Genomic DNA, 18,120 nt, shown 5'->3' with positions numbered 1-18,120 from the left:
ACTCTTCGGCAACTGGCCAGGGGGTGGAGGTGGGGTGGGTGGGGTTAGGGGGGTGAATGTTCTCGTCCTTGGGATTCTTCGGAAACTAGAAGTCCTCGTGATTCTTCGGGAACTGGAAATTCTCGGGATTCTTCGAAAACTTGAGGTCTTCGGGATTCTTCGGGAAGTTGAAGTCTTCAGGATTCTTCGGGAAGTTGAGGTCCTCGGGATTCTTCGACAACTGGGGGTCCTCAGAGTTCTTCGGTAACAAGAAGTCCTCGGGGCTCTTCGTGAACTTTATGTCTTCGGGACTCTTCGGGAAATTCAGATTCTCGGGACACTTCGTGAACTTTACGTCTTCGGGACTCTTCGGGAAATTCAAGTTTTCGGGACTCTTCGGCAGCCTGAGGTTCTCAAGACTCTTCGACAACCAGAGGTCCTTCGCGATTCTTAGGCAGCTTGAGGGTTTCACGTTTGAATCGTACTGATGCCAGGAGGACACTTGAGGAAGAAGTCCCTGGAAGCTGAATGAAGTCGTCTAGTGATAGGGAGAGTCTCCCCCTTAGAATTTTGTTTCCTGAAGTTCCAAACTACAACTTAAACTGAAATCTCTATAACTTCACTGCCATGTTATTCTTCCTGATGAAGGACTACAATATCATTTCTGCACTTAGGCTTTTGGTAACGGTTCACGAGCTTTCTGGTCACACTTTGTCACAGTCTTCTTAAGATACATTACGCACGCATTACATGCATAACCTTTGCATGATGGAGGGTGCATGACGCATATATCATAGCAAGGCCTGAGTGCAAGACCTCGAGAAATCGATGTATACGTGTTATTCACATGGAATTGTTGTCTGCATTCTCTGGTTTGGAATGTCGACTAGTTATTTACTACATTCTTTCTTTTTGAGTAAGGATTGGCGCCAAAAAGTGTGTTGCGTATTATGACCATGGAACTTAAGATATTCTTTTGCATTATATTTGTGCACTATAAATTATGATAGAAGCTGATATATACATATACATATACATATATATACATATATATATATATATATATATATATATATATATATATATATCAATGGTGAGAAATGTAGTAACACACTTGTAAATCACAACTAACACCACAGTCGGACGAAAGAAAAAGCTGAGTAAACACACACACACACACACATATATATATATATATATATATATATATATATGTGTGTGTGTGTGTGTGTGTGTGTGTGTGTGTGTGTGTGTGTGTGTGTGTGTGTGTGTGTGTGATTCACCATTGTCTTGGATCACATGTTGGACTCGTGATCGTCAGCTATTTCCCTCCCGAAAGAGAGGTAAGAGATTATATATGACCGATCTATGGGTAATGCTGTGACCTTACACGCACACACACACCCAACTCCCCTCCCACGAGAGTTAGAGTAACGACTTCCAGCGCAGCGATACTGAAATTATTTCAGCCCTGGGCCGGATTCGAGCCCGGACCGCCGTAGTGGCGACCGCGAACGCTACCACTGCGCCATGACATCGTGTGTGTATGCGTGTGTTTGTATTCATATATTATATATATATATATATATATATATATATATATATATATATATGTGTGTGTGTGTGTGTGTGTGTGTGTGTGTGTGTGTGTGTGTGTGTATACATGTATATTTCTATTATATGTGTAAATACATACGGTGTATATATATATATATACATATACATACATATATATATATATATACATATATATATGTGTATATATACATATATACTGTATATATACATATATACTGTATATGCATATATATATACATATATATATATATATATATATATAAATATATATATACATATATATATATGTATATACATATATACTGTATATGCATATATACATATATATACATATATATATATGTATATATATAATGTATATATATATACACATACATATATATACATACATACATATATTATATATATATATATATATATATATATGTACAACACTGAATGGGTCCCAGTGATTAGAGATACATTTTTACAACCACAATGCACTTTAATTCTAAGCCATCAAAGGCCGACATGCAGAAATTGAAATGCGGTACTGCCCAGGACTCGAACCCAGCATCCTCATGACAAGTGCGATAGTGACTTACCAACTAGGGTATCAAGAGAGATATAAGTCAAGCGCAATTTTCCTTATATATTTGTATGCTCGAGCACATGCACATACATGAAATTTTGCGTTCAACCCATTTCCACTATGATAGTACTATAGGAAGTATACAAATGCGGGAAAGTATTTGTACAACACTGAATGGGTCCCAGTGATTAGAGATACATTTTAACAACCACACTGCACTTTAATTCTAAGCCATCAAAGGCCGACATGTAGAAATTGAAATGCGGTACTGCCAATGATTCGAACCCAGCATCTTCATGAAAAGTGCGGTAGTGACTTACCAACTAGGCTATCAAGAGGTATATAGGTTGAGTGCAATTTTTCCTATATATTTGTATGCTCGAGTTACACACACATAAATGAAATTTTGCGTTCAACTCATCTCCACTATGATAGTACAATTGGAAGTATACAATCGCGGGAAAGCATTTGTACAACACTGAATATATATATATATATATATATATATGTATATATATATATATATACAGACATATATATATATATACGTATATGTGTATATATATATATATATATATATATATATATATGTATATATATATAATTTGTATGTTCACATATGTATGCACATATCAGAAAGCCTCTTTCCCAAATAAGGGAGGTAGCCAGCGAAGGCATGCACCCCTCCCACAGCCCTCCCACAACCAAGCAATATCCATTTGTTTTCCCTTTGATTTCAGCTCCTTGGGGATGGCGTACCATCCGTAGCCCCCGCCCACTCCCTGGGCCATAAGGAATGCAGCCAGACATATACAGAGGAACCAACGACGAGTTTCTTCGCTACATGAGCTATGGATTTAGAAAGCCAATGTAAGGATAACTGGTACAGTCACTGATTTCCCTTGAATTTCTGTTGTTCCTGTTACTGGCTGGAGACTCACACGAATACTGTCCGATATTTTCCAGTCTAGTTGTGGCCCACGATGAGAAACTTGGCCATTTGGTGACCACACACACTCACGCAGTTCGAGTTGCGGTCTACCACGGGGGAGAGAGTGAAAGAAAGAAGAGGACACTGCACTCGGAAACTCACACTTTCTTCCGTCTAGTCTAGCGTTTCTCAACCTTTTTTTTTACCTTTGCATAACCTTTAAAAGAAATTGCATGTCTCAAGGAACCCCTGCGCAAAAAAAAAAAAAAAAAAAAAAAAAAAAATATACCATATCTTTCTCGTTTTATTTTCATCGTAATAATAGGTTAGATAGGATGATGTCTATATTACATTATTACAATAACCAAAGAAAACCCTGGTTGAGAAACGCTGGTCTAGTCTGAGTAGATGAGGTTTACACCAGAAGGCTCTTAACTGCGGTTGAAGCTGGTACCTCTGACGTGCGTGTTTTGACAACCGCGGGAATGGGTCGAACACTAGGTAATGTGATTACGAGATGAGAGTTTCTTTTGAATTTGTCTCTCTCAAAAAGCGATTTTTCTTTTCTTGTACAACTTCTAAATAGAAATCTTCTGCATATTGTTTTTCTTGTGCACAGTTCTGGTATTTGGTAACAGGAACGTAGAAAAATGTTTTATTAATTGGTCTTTAAAAAAGAAAAGTCTTTCATCTATTTCTCTTATCAAGAAGTATTAGTGGCGGACACTTGATTAGTTCTACGCGATTTCAAACTTTTTTTTCATTAACAATACGTCCTTCCTAAACTATCAAAGAATTTGTTTTTGCAAAGAATTACAAAGGATTACAAAGGAGCATGCCGACAGGAGACCTTTTGGTCCATAACTAGGTCGGATGAAAAAAATATTATAATAATGATAAATAGATACATAGATAAACATATAAACAAATGAATAAAATATAATAATATAGATAATAGTAAATAAAACAAGTAAATAGATAAATAGATAAAGTTAGATAATAAACAATAAGCCCTTTTTGCTTATGGCGTCGCTCCTCACCTAAAGATAATTGACCGTCTGGAACTAAAAAGAAATCTACAATTACTTTGCCGAAAAGGATCAAATTTTCAACCTCTTCTCTTCGATGAATAAATGCATGAATAAATATATAAATAGATGAATAGATGAATATACACATAAATGAATATACTAATAAATAAATGAATAATGAATACATAAGTAAATAAATTAATCAATCAATTAATAAACAGATAAACAAGGAAATGTGTATAAATTGATCAATAAATACATAACTAGAGAAATCACCCAGTCAATTGATAACTACGAGTATATAAAAACAAATAATCAATAAATAGACAAATAAACTGACAAATAAACAAATCAATAAATAAATAAATAAACAGATAAAAAAGAAGATTAATGAATAATGAAATAGATATATCAATGAATAAATAAATTAGTACGTACACGCTAACAAGACAATCAAATAAGCAGACAATATAACAAACATAGAAATGAATAAGTTGATGAATAGATAGGTAAATTGACGTAAAATCAGAGATGAAGTAAATAAATAAACTAAAAGAAAAATTATAGATTATGATTTGCGAATAAACAGATTACTTACATATAGTTTAATAGAAAAATTAAATATATAACAATTAAGCAAATAAAATGTAAATAAATTGATAAATCATAAAGAATGAATAGACTAATAGATATGAAAATAGATTACTAAATGAATTAATGATCACCTTGCAAAGGGGCCAGCCTACATCCCGTTATCACATGGTGTGCATATACCAAAAAAAGACGTTTTCCCCGTCCGTTAATATCTATCTAAAAGCGACCTCCAACTTCCAGCTCCATTCCACTCAGCCATTCCTGACTCTGGTTCTTAGGCTCAGCGTTGATGTTCGCGTTATTGCGACTGACACGTTAGCAGGAAATCCCATTTCCTTCCTGTTCAATTAACTCTTTTACCTTTCTGAAGCTGGCTTTGTTTTCTGACTACGGTGCATAGTTGCCGAGGTAGTTCAACGAGACGCGCACTCAAACGCATATGACGTTGTCACTTTATGCATTGTTTATGATTTTTGTGTCCACATTTTATTTCTTAACATTTGTTTATTTGAACCTGACGGAGGCTTACAAGAGATGAAAAATATGTATTAATCATTTAAATGATAATCTTATCGAAAACAAAGAAATGACGTGAAAAAAAAATAATTCAATGAAATCTGAGTATTGCAAACTAACTCTCCATGGACAAAAGCAGACAAGTGACGTCGTATATCTGACAGCGTGTATGGGAAGTTGCTGTTATGGTCGACATTATCGTAAAATACTTCCGAATTTGAAACTATTAGAAGGTTTTGATACCGGGCCATTTTAAGATTTTAATTATTTATAAGTTTATTATTCTGAATGCGGATTTGATAAATTTTTAATGGAATTTTATAAACATTCTTCGCTTGATCATTTGCACTACGTTCTGTCGACTACAGTTATAAATTAGTGAAGAAAACTTGCATCAGGTTGATATAACACATACAGAATTATAATATACAGTTCTTCTTTGCTGTCAGTCTAACAGGATAAGATCACATAGAAGTTAAATCTTTCATGCGCATTCTTTACAGCATTTTTTTTAACATATCCCGCCACTTTCTTTTTATCATTTTCAAAACATTTCGACAGACTGGCGAACTCTTCTGCCATTAGAGAGAAGACATTGGGTGTCATTAAAGAAATTACCAATAAATTTTATGGATAAACCAGCAAGCCAGATAGAAAACTAGGTAGAAAGTGTTTACTAAGACCGGCAAAAAGTATAATAGATAAATAAATAAATAAATAAATAGATGAATAGATAAATAACTAAAAATAAATAAATAAATAAATAAACATTCAAACATTCGCTGGTTGCGTAATCGAAAGCGTCAGTTTCACAGTCGCTTACTTGTGGGTTCGAATCCCGCACTCCTTTCCGGTTCCCATGCAGCAGTGATTGTTACCTGCCCAAACAGTTCAAACGCATAGGGCAAAAAATTACGGTTTCGGACGCAGCTATGTGTCTCTTGGCGTACGCTCCTCTCCACCTTTACAAACAGATTATATTTTATACTTCGGGCTTCTGGTCTCCCCCCTCTCCCCCTTTCCCCCTTTCCCCTTTCCCCCTTTCCCCTTAGAGTCTCGCTATGGTAGAAAAGGAGCCCCTATATTCCCACATGATTTTTTTTTTTTTTTTTTTTTTTTTTACCCTGATGGCACCTATTTAAGATTTTTTTTTTTAGCATACCAAGGTCAGGTAACGGCCTCTGCGGTTCATTTGGAGGCCATTTTGAAACGATGTCCATAAGCGTGGCGAAAAATGTCATTTTTTAACTACAGACAACAGACAAATGAACCCATTTTTCCATACAGTTTTGACACATATAAAAAGAGATAAATCATTGACATGGTACAACCATTTATCATATGTTAATATATATATATATACATATATATGTATATATAATAATAATAATAATAATAATAATAATAATAATAATAATAATAATGATAATGATAATGATAATAATAATAATAACAAAACAACAATAATAATAATAATGATAATAATAATAATAATATTAATAATAATAATAATAATAACAACAACAACAACAACAACAACAACAACAACAACAACAACAACAACAACAACAACAACAACAACAACAACAACAACAACAACAAAAACAAAAATAATAATAATAATAATAATAATAATAATAATAATAATAATAATAATAACAACAATAATAATAATAGTAATAATAATAATAATAACAACAACAACAACAAAAACAATAATAATGATAATAATGATAATAATAATAATAAATAATAATAATAATAATAATAATAATAATAATAATAATAATAATAATAATAATGATAACAATAATGGTAATAACAAGATAAAAAAAAAAAAAAAACTCATAATGATGTAAAACTCAAAATTTTTACGTAGTACCCAAATAAACTATTCTATTATCTTTTGTTAACTACATTATATTCAATTTCATAACAGCTGTACAATGGTTCAAAGAAACTAAATTGGTGGTGGTGAGGAGCCTACGCCAGGAGGCGCTGAGTAACTGCGGCCGAAGCCGTCACCTTTGCCTTATGACGCGCTTTATGCACTGTTGGGGGGTAGGTAACTACCAGTCACTGTAACTGGGAAACGGAGAGGAGTGCGGGATTCGAACCCACAACTAAGTTAATGCGGGACCAGCACGTTCCCGATTACGCCACTGGCTGTTTGTGAGTTTCTAGAAACACAAGTTCAGTGGTTCTAGAATCGTTTCAAACTACAGAGAACCACTTGAGCAATTAGAAAACGTATCGTGGATCCTAGCCTCTTTCAGTAATGATAAAAAAAAGTAGATATCAAACATTTTAATATGAATACATTTTTTTTATAAATACAAAATTAAGAAAATATTTACATTAGTAGACAGTTGACACTGTTCGTATTCCATTTTCAACAAATTTTAGAATATTTGAACCAATCATTACCAATTACAGTTGAATATCGGATAACGAACGTCCCATTTAACGAACAAACCTTAACGAACAAATTTTGTGAACAGTTTTTTTCTCTGTTAACGAACGATACTTCGAGGTACGAACACGCATGCGCCTGAACACACAATCCCACCGATTCAGTGATGCTTTGGTGCGTTTGTCTTAATTGTTTCGGTTAACGAACGTTTCGGTTAGCGAACGTTTCGGTTAGCGAACGTTTCGGTTAGCGAACGTTTCGTCTCAGATCGGAGTCACGGGACGGATAAAGTTCGTTACCTGAGGTTCCACTATATAGTGAACGTCCTATGGACAACAGGAGGCTCACGGAGCATCAGTTGAGAACCATTTTATTAGATGGTAACGACTTGGTAGTTGCGGAGTCTCACAGGAACTGTGACTCGATCTTGACATCAAAGCTGGATCGAAAGTAAAGTTCAGTAAAGCGTTACTTCAAACCAATCCTCTAGAACATTTTATTCTACTTTATTTGGTTTGTTCTCTATTTAATCTATTCTCTATTTTCGCAAGAGGGAGGGTCGGAAATAGATTCAATTTGGAAGTGGGTAGAAACAACTTCACCAACCGTGTAGTTAATGAATGGAATAAACTTCTTGCAGAGGTATTGCAATGCAGTTCAGTTCGAAGCCTTAAGAATCATTTAGATAAACACCTAAGCAAGATGCTGTAATGATTATCATTTATTTTATATTATTTTTGTTTTGTTTTGTTATCATTTGTCTGTTGGATTCTCATTTATCATTAGTTATATGTCAATTTATCATTATTTACTATTGACCTGTTTGTTTATTATTTAACTACACCTATGCCTTCACTTAAGTATTTTATTTGTTATTTATATTATTATAGTTTTTATTCATTAGTTTATTATTATTATGATTTTTTCGCATCCGACCTAGATATGGACCAAAACGTCTCCTGTCAGCATGCTCCGCCTTTGTAATCCTTTGTAATAAAGCGGCTGGCCCTGTTGTGGATGAACTGCGTCTTACTGCATTGTCTCTGATCCGGGCAGTGGGCGGGAGACGGGGATGTCCCTTCATCCACAAGGAACTAACGGAGGTATTCTTAAAAAAGAATCTTTCCTTATATAAATCTTATATAAATCCTTGGAAGGGAAATATTTATATAAGGAAAGATTTTGTTTAAGAATACCACCGTAAGAATCTTACGGTGGTATTCTTTAAAAAATACCACCTTAAGAATTTTACGGTGGTATTAAAAAAAACAAAAACAAAGAAAAACATTATATAAATAATTTCCTTCCAAGGATTTATATAAGATTTATATAAGGATTTTTTTTTAATATCACGGTAAGAAAAAAGGGAAACGAGTGACGGCTGGCTGGCTGGCTACTGTCCTTGCAAGGGGGAAAAAATCTTTTGGTATATATACAGAGATGGAATTTATTCTTACTTTACTTTATTTCATCTATCTTCCTTGTCTATTCTTCCGCTATACTGTTAATGTACTTGAGGAGGCATTTGATAGAGTTACTGTGTGACTTGTTCTCAGAAGCTCACCAGCAGCGCTCTGTGTATACAATGAACCCTTCCCTACCGTATCACCTCAATGTTCACCTTACGTGATCTAAATTAATCTCTTCCTATCTGCCAATTTCGCACCTATTATGACACGTCTTCATGCTATGAATTCGACTTAATATATTAGATTTCCGGCTAATCACTCTAACGTGTCGGCTGGTCCGTTTGTGTTATGTCGTAAAAGACGATATCATCTTTATTGTCACTTTAGGCCAGGAATACTTGTAACAAATATCACCTTATCTTTGCTAAAGACTCCGTGTTTCTCTAATGACGTGGATTATGATGTAGTGCCTGTATGTTATGTTATTCTGTTTTCGGTGGGCTCAAAGCACCATTACAGAAAACCGAATTTAATCCATAATATACCAAAACTATCTTTGCTTAAGACTCAGTGTTTCTCTAATGACGTGGATTATGATGTAGTGCCTGCATGCTATGTTATTCTGTTTTCTGTGTTGTAAGTTCAAAGTTCTATCGCGTAAGAAGCTTACGCAGGGAGGCGCTGAGTAGCTGCGGCCGAAGCCGTTATCTTTGTCCTAAGCGCTTCTAGGGCTGTTGTGGCAGGTAACAGACACTAATGGGAATCGTTGAGGAGTGCAGGATTCGAACCCCTAAGCGAATGCGAGACAAGCACTTCCGTACCAGGTAATCCTTTTTTAAATCTATTAATGCCAGGCTATCTAATTCATCTTTGCTACAAGCCCATGGGTTTATTTGTATGTGTGTGTGTGTGTGTGTGTGTGTGTGTGTGTGTGTGTGTGTGTGTGTGTGTGTGTGTGTGTGTGTGTGTGTGTGTGTGTGTGTGTGTGTGTGTGTGTGTGTGTGTGTGTGTGTGTGTGTGTGTGTGTGCGTGTGTTTGCATGCGAATGTGTGTTTCTATTTATCCGTTTACTTAATTGTAGTATTCAGGAAAGGAACAACGCTTATGGGGTCCTGTCTCTTATTTTCCAATTTATCATACTTAGCTTTAAATTCATGCAGGCGTGGAGGGCAGTGTGTGTGTGTGTGTGTGTGTGTGTGTGTGTGTGTGTGTGTGTGTGTGTGTGTGTGTGTGTGTGTGTGTGTGTGTGTGTGTGTGTGTGTGTGTGTGTGTGTGTGTGTGTGTGTGTGTGTGTGTGTGTGTGTGTGTGTGTGTGTGTGTGTGTGTGTGTGTGTGTGTGTGGAGGTCACAAGCTCACCCACATTGTGAAGTCTACAGCACAACTCTCAGCCCCTCCTTAAAAAATAATAAAATAAATAAAATAAATGAATAAACAAATGAAGTGAAAGGCCGGAACCAATTTCCCCGCCCAATACATGATATGCGAGTTCGGTCTAAATGATCTACCTCAGGACCGGCCTGCCCCTTGGGGGTTGATACAATCCTTGTACTAACCAGGGTGACTCTGGCTGAATGTACGATGAGAAGTTCATGAGAATTTTAATTTTTTGTCTTATCTTATTCTATTTGCCTATTATCGTTCTTAATATTATCATTATTGTTATTATCATTATAATTATGATAATAATTATGATAATAATGATAATAATAATAATAATAATAATGATAATAATAATAATAATAATAATAATAATATGCAAAAGAATGAATTAAGAAAGATTAGTAAAAGAGGTGTGGAGGGCAGTGGTGGTTAATGTGAACTTGAGGCGACTGCCGAGGATAAGATGGATGGATGGGGTGAATGGGGCTTTGAGTTAGAGGGGAATGTCTGTTGAGGAAGAAAAGGAGAGGGCAGACGGAGGTGAATGAAGAAAAGTTGTATAGATGATACTGTGGTGCAAGGGTGGAAGGGGGAAGGTGGTGATGTGGGTAGAGTGTGATTATAAAGGGATTTCTCCCCGGGACGGAGAGAGAGAGAGGGGGGGGGGGTCGCCGATTAAGTAAAGCGGCCTTGCTGTGGATGTACTGTGTCTTGCTGCATTGATTTTGACCCAGGGCAATAGGCGGGATACAAGGATGACCAGTCATCCACGAGGAGCTAAGATGAGAGGAGGAAAGGGTGGTGGATGGGAGTGGGATGGGGAGCCTTTAGCATATGGATATATCATTACTATTATTGTCATTATTGTCATCATTATTACTATTGTTATCATTACTATTATTATTATCATTATTGTCATTATTATTACTATCATTACATTATTATTATTATTATTATTATTATCATTATTATTATTATTAATAATATAATTATCAATATCATTCTCATTATTACTAATCATCATTATCATTATTGTTATTGTCATTATTATTACTAATGTATATTCTTTTTTTATTTCTTATTTCTTTTATCTATTTATTTTTTGAATGTTATGCATGCAACCTGAAACCAGCGTATCTCTACCATACTGAATAGGTACATTTAAATGCACCACTCCTACATCTCTGGTGTCCACCATTATAATGTACATATGCGTAGGTTTTTGGGCTCACTGTACATTTACGGAAGTGCATTCGAACGTGCGCTTTTTCACTCTCATTGTGGAATGGATTTAGATCACCGGATGGCGGTTGGCGGGTGAAGGAGGGTGTGGGTGGATTTGGGGACAGGAGGAAACGATGTGAGGCGGGAGGAAGGAGGAGGAACGGATGAGGTGAGGTGCTTGCGGATGAAATGGATAACGAGAACGAATAGGAAAAAAGTTAATGAAAAAGAAAAATGAAAATGAAGTTATACGAAGTGGTGAAAAATTGGGGTTAAGAGGAGAATGATAGGAACAGGAGTAAATGAAGAAGACGGAAATAAGATTAAAAATATGAAGCTAGAATGACCAAAAGAATGTGAAGTGAATAATGAAAGCATAGTGACATCATTAGAGAAGAAAATTATGGGAGAAATGACCTCTGAAATACGGAAGTGTAGGAAGGAAAAGGAAACAGGTAGAGGAAGGAGCGAAGGGGAGGGAAAGGTGGCTGAGTCCATGGGCCGAATCACAACGGGCAGTAGCAGCCGTCCAACATGGACGCCGTGACGTCACTTCTTTCCCCCAAGATATTGTCAAGATTATTTTCTTTTTCGCGAAAAGCATCCTACTATAGTATTACCAAAATAAAAAAAGAAATTGGAATAATAAAGTGGCATGAAAATAATACTCATATCATATATTCTAGATTGTGAAAGTTGTTAGAAACAAATCTAATTCATTACTTGGTAACTCGACGCTGCTCACAAGCGAATCGGCCCGAGGCGACAGTTGTTCTGCCGACAGCCATCAACACGTCCGCTATTTTTAACCATACGTCGCACTTCCTCTCCAGTGTTCTACACTCCATCCTTCACTCCATCCTCCACTTCCTCTTCATAGCGGTGCTTCACCAGGGGCAGGAGGGTCAAGCAAGAATCACCGTTCGTCACAACTTCACAAAATCTTCCAACTTCTGCAACCTGAACCGTCCCTCCTCACGTGATACACACACACACACACACACACACACACACACACACACACACACACACACACACACACACACACACACACACACACACCCACACACACTTGTGGCGCAGTGGTAGAGTCCGGGTCCGGGGTCGAATTCCACCCAGGGCTGAAATAATTTCAGTATCGCTACGCTGTGAGTCGTTACTTCAACTCGTGGGCGGGAGGGGAATAGTTGTCGATCACGAGTCCAACACGTGACCCAAGACCATGGTGAATCACACACACACACACACACACACACACACACACACACACACACACACACATACATACATACATACATACATACATACATACATACATACATACATATATATATATTTAACAAACAAGGAAGATAAGGAACACTCACCCCCTCTACACACACCGCTACGTTCAGTATGCATCTATTCATGTATTCATGTATACATATGCCTCTAATACGTATCTGGACCTCAGCGTGGATACAAACAAATAAGAAACGAACCTTTTTAGCTTTCTTTCAAAGTAATTTTTGCATTTTCATATCTGTTCCTTCTCGCCTTCCTTGTGCATGCTACTTCTGAACGAGAAGCAATGTGGAGGAGCACCAGTGAACGTAATATAAAGGGACTGTCTCCTTGCAAGGTTCCACATCCATGCTTGCACGCGCGCAGACTTTAGACGACGGAGGCACGGAGTGCATATGCACGCGCGCGCGCGCCCACACGTACACACACACGCACGCACACACACACACACATACGCACACACACACACACATACACACACACACACACACACACACACACACACACACACACACACACGCAGGTATGATAATTGATGGGTAAGGTACAGAACCTAGCGAGCCTTGATCCTTTCCCATACTACAGTTAGATAAATACTACGAGTATTAGGTGACTACATGCGTACGCGTGCACACACACACACACACACACATACACACACACAATGTACAAAAAAGCGTTACACTGGTATTGTATACTGTCTCACCAAGATCAATATAATCTCAAAGGTAAGAGTGAAATTAAAGGACACAGTCACTTTCACGGTGACCACGACGATGACGACGATCACCGTTTTCTATTCCACGATCAACATTCCAAAAATGACCACCAAACTCACAAAGACGACCAGCATCACCACCACCACCATCACCCGATCCACCACCATCATTTCCACGGCGACGATGACGACGACCATCACGATGACGACATCCACCTTGACGACGAGGACCAAAAACCGAGATAGAGGATTGTCAACGTCAGCCAACCGTGAGTTCGTTTCATGAGCTTTGGACTCACGAGGCGGGGGAGTTGCCAAACGCGCCACAAACAAGACATCATCTCATCCAAATAAAAATGTCTGACGATGACCAGAAACAAATATGTAAACGTTTGCTCTCCAAGATATGAATCTGTGGCGTTACTAAACACAGTGTAGTGTTACATCTCGGCCACTCATTACTAATAGACAAATGTAAACATTGTTACGATTATGCGTTGAATTTCATAATCGCCTCACGTAGGTTCTAATACCTAACAACTACCAGTAACTACCACTTGGTGTGGCTATCCGAGCATTTAGGGCAAAGGGGACGGTTTCGTCCTTTGAAAAGCGTCTCATCTCACTCTCGCTTAACCATTACATAGTAAAAACGTCCTTGTATAGAGGTTATCACACTGGGCTACTTTTCCTCCGACCCCCCCTAAAATTTCCGCCGTAAAATCTCTGTCAAATTATTCTATTTCCAAAAAAAAAAAAAAAAAAAAAATGAATAAAAATAAAATAAAATAAATAGATAAATAAATGAATTAAAATAAAATAGATAAATAAATAAATAGAATAGAATAAATAAATAAAATAATATAAATATATAAATGAATAAATAAAAATAAATAAATTAAAATAACAAAATAAACATAAAATAAATAAATAAATATAATAGAATAAAAATAAAATAGAAAAAAAAAACATATCATTTAATATCCCGGAGAAAATTGATTTTCATCTAGCATATTAAATACCTTCCCGTAAGCTGCGGGTTGTAAATCTGCTCCAACAATCGAAGGGAAAACAGTCCAGTGTGATAGGGCCCTAAGACAACTACTTCCTAGTAACATCCTCTTCTCCTTCATCTCGCTCATGTACACATGTGTACACGTTTGGACGTACACGGGCACGGACACACACGCGTACGCATACGTACATGATAACACTCATGATGTTTCCGGAACGTCAGGAAGCGAATAAATATGTATGTACGCACGCGCGCGCGCATACACACACACACACACACACACACACACACACACACACACACACACACACACACACACACACACACACACACACACACACACACACACTAAAGAAATTTGGGGAAAGCCTGCTTTCCCACCCTAGACACCGTCACTTCCTCCCTCCCCGACGCTCCACCACCCCGCCACGCCACTAGACACAGAAATAGGCTCGTACCAATCAAAGCGCCAAGGACTGACCGCTACAAAAGCAGTGCCATCCCATCCATTGTGCACATAATCAACTCTATGTAAACTTGTACCGTGTATATACTCTAAGTTTTATATTTTTTAATCAGCTTTTGCATTGTATTATTGTCAGTGTACTACTGCTATTGAAATAAACCTTTTATTATTATTATTATTATTATTACACACACACACACACACACACACACACACACACACACACACAAACATACACACATGGACGCACACTTGTAGACATATGGATGGATACTCACAATGCCCATCATTAATAGACACAATCATAGGATATCAAACCCTTTGATGTACGTACCCCAGAACCATTATCTCTCTCATGCTCTCTGTCTCTATCTCTCTGTCCCTCTATCTATTTATCTATCTATCTTTCTATCTATCTATCTATCTTTCTCAAACGCTTACTTCTATTTTCTCTGTTCTTCTCTCTCTCCACCTTTTCTTAATCCTTTTTGCTTTTAGCACCAATCCTCTTTTGTCCCCTTCCTTTGTTTTTCCTTCTCTTCTTCTTATCCTTTCTTATTCATTTGTGTTTTTCTTTGAGAATAAAATCTTTTTGGTGTCTTTCTGGTTTTCTGATTTTACTCATTTTCTAATCTACTTCTTCTTCTTTGCAATTTCTTTGCAAATCTCTCTTCCCTTTCTCTTCCTCTTTGTTTTTCTTTGTACTTTTCTTCACTCTCCTTTCTTCCTGGCTTACTTTTATTTTTTCACTTCCCTCTTTTTATTTATTTTTTCATTTTTCATTTTGTTTTTGTTTGAAGCTATTCCTATATGTCTTTGTCTCATTTTTCTCTCTTTTCTCTCCTCTTTTTTTGTCTCTCTTCCCTCCACGTGTCGCTTCCTTTTCTTTTCCTCTTCCTCTGAGACATATCCTATTTTCTTCTTATTCCCCGTCCTCTAATTCCTTTCTCTCCATTACCTCTTCTCCCTCTCTAGGCCTAGTGTAGGCTTTATAGTTTCTTTCAGTCTCCTTAGGCACCTTAACCCATTCAACTCATGTCAGCCGCTTGTGGTGTAGATACGAAAAACCGGATATGGTAGGTCTCGCGCCGGCCCGTACATCCGAATATCATCTGATGCGGCTTGACCGCGCGAGGACTGACGTCATATTTTTCTGGTGTTTGATCAAACATTTTGGTGTTTTATGACTTTTTGTTTTATTTGACCAAATGACAAGAATCTTGTCATCGGAGTTTAAAGGGTTAACTTACACTCTCTGGAGAGACGCAGAGTGCGGGGTGATCTGATAGAGGTGTTCAAGGGGATCAAAGGTTTTAACAAGGGTGATGCAAACAAGGTCATCATATCAAAACAACAGGGCAGGACTCGCAGTAATGGTTATAAACTGGACAAATTTAGATTTATAAAGGAAATAGGCAAGAATTGGTTTACTAATAGGGTGGTCGACGAATGGAATAAACTTAGTAACCATGTGGTAAGCGCTGAAACTATCAGTTGTTTTAAGAAACGATTAAACAACTTTATGGATGGGGATGACAGGTGGTGATGGATACGGAGCTGCCTAGTGTAGGCCTTATGGTCTCTTGCAGTCTCCTTCTTTCTTATATTCTTATGTTCTTCCTCTCACAACCAATTCCTCCTCTCTTCTCTCCTAGACCACCGTGTCCTTGAAACCCATTACCTCATTTCTTGTCTCCCCCAGCTTCTCCACCACCCCCCACCACCACCACGGCGACCTCCAACATCACCAACATCGTCATAATTCCCCTTCGCTGCTCCACGTCTCTGCCAAACGCAAGTCCTCTATCCTCCGCCCTTCCGTTTCCTGTCCTATAATATCCGCTTCCTCCCCCCCCCCATCCCCACCCCATCACCTTTCTTTCCCATCCCTCCCTTCCTCTTCCTTCCTCTCACATCTTCTCCCTCCATCCACCTCCCTTCCTCTTCTCCCTTCCCTCTCTTTTCCTCTCCTTTCTTCTCCCTCTTCCTCTCTTTCACTTCCTCTTTCCCCTCCCTCTTCCTCCCCATCTTTCCCCCTTGACCTCCACCCTTTCTCTTTCCCTCCCTCCCTCATCCTTTTCTTTTTTCTCCCCTCCCCCTCCCTCCCCCTCCTCCTCCCCCTCCCTCCTAAATTTCTTATACTTCTTCCCTTACCTACTGTGCCTCCCCTTCCTCCCTCTCCCTCTCTCCCTTGCTCTCCCTCCTTCACCCACCTCCCTTCCTATTCCTTTACGCTTCCCTTCTACACTCTCCCCCACCCTCCCTCACTCTCTTTTCTCCTTCCATCCCTCCTTTTCCTTATTCCTTTCCTCTCCCTCCCTCTACCTTCCTTACCCTTTCTTTCCCATTCTCTTCTTCCCTTTCCATGTTCCTTCCCCCTCTTCCCCTTCCTCTTTGCTATGTCTTCCTTGTTGCCCTTCCATTTTTTCCTCAAGATTTCCATTTTCTTCCCGATGTTTTCTTCCTCTCGCCTTCCTTTTCTCTTCCCATTCCGTTCGCTCCTTCTTCTTCTTCTTCTTCTTTGCTTTCGTCATTCTTCGTCTCCGCAGATCTTTCACTTCGGTTTCTGTCCTTTCCCTGTTCCCCCCTTTATCGTCCGTTCTATGGTTCTTCCCTTTTTTTTCTCTCTTTCTTTCTCCTTTTGCTTTCTTACTCCATTTTACTTCTTCTTCTTCTTCTTCTTCTTCTCCTTCTTCTTCTTCTCCTTCTTCTTCTTCTCCTTCTTCTTCTTCTCCTTCTTCTTCTTCTTATTCGTCTTTTTCTCCTTCTTCTTCTTCTTCTCCTTCTTCTTATTCTCCTTCTCCTTCTTCTTCTTCTTCTCCTTCTTCCTCTTCTCCTTCTTCTTCTTCTCCTTCCCTTCCTTCTTCTTCTCCTCCTTCTTCTTCTCCCTCTCCTTCTTCTTCTTCTTCTTCTTCTTCTTCATCTTCTTCTCCCCTCTCCTTCTGTTTCTCTTTGTTCATACATCAACTTCCCTCTTCCCCATCTTTGTTTCGGCCCCTTTCTTCTCCTC

This window comes from Oratosquilla oratoria, chromosome 10 (assembly GCF_046742065.1).
Source record: "Oratosquilla oratoria isolate Oo_2021 chromosome 10, ASM4674206v1, whole genome shotgun sequence".
In the NCBI taxonomy this organism is placed as follows: Eukaryota; Metazoa; Arthropoda; class Malacostraca; order Stomatopoda; family Squillidae; genus Oratosquilla; species Oratosquilla oratoria.
This window is presented reverse-complemented; position numbering follows the sequence as displayed.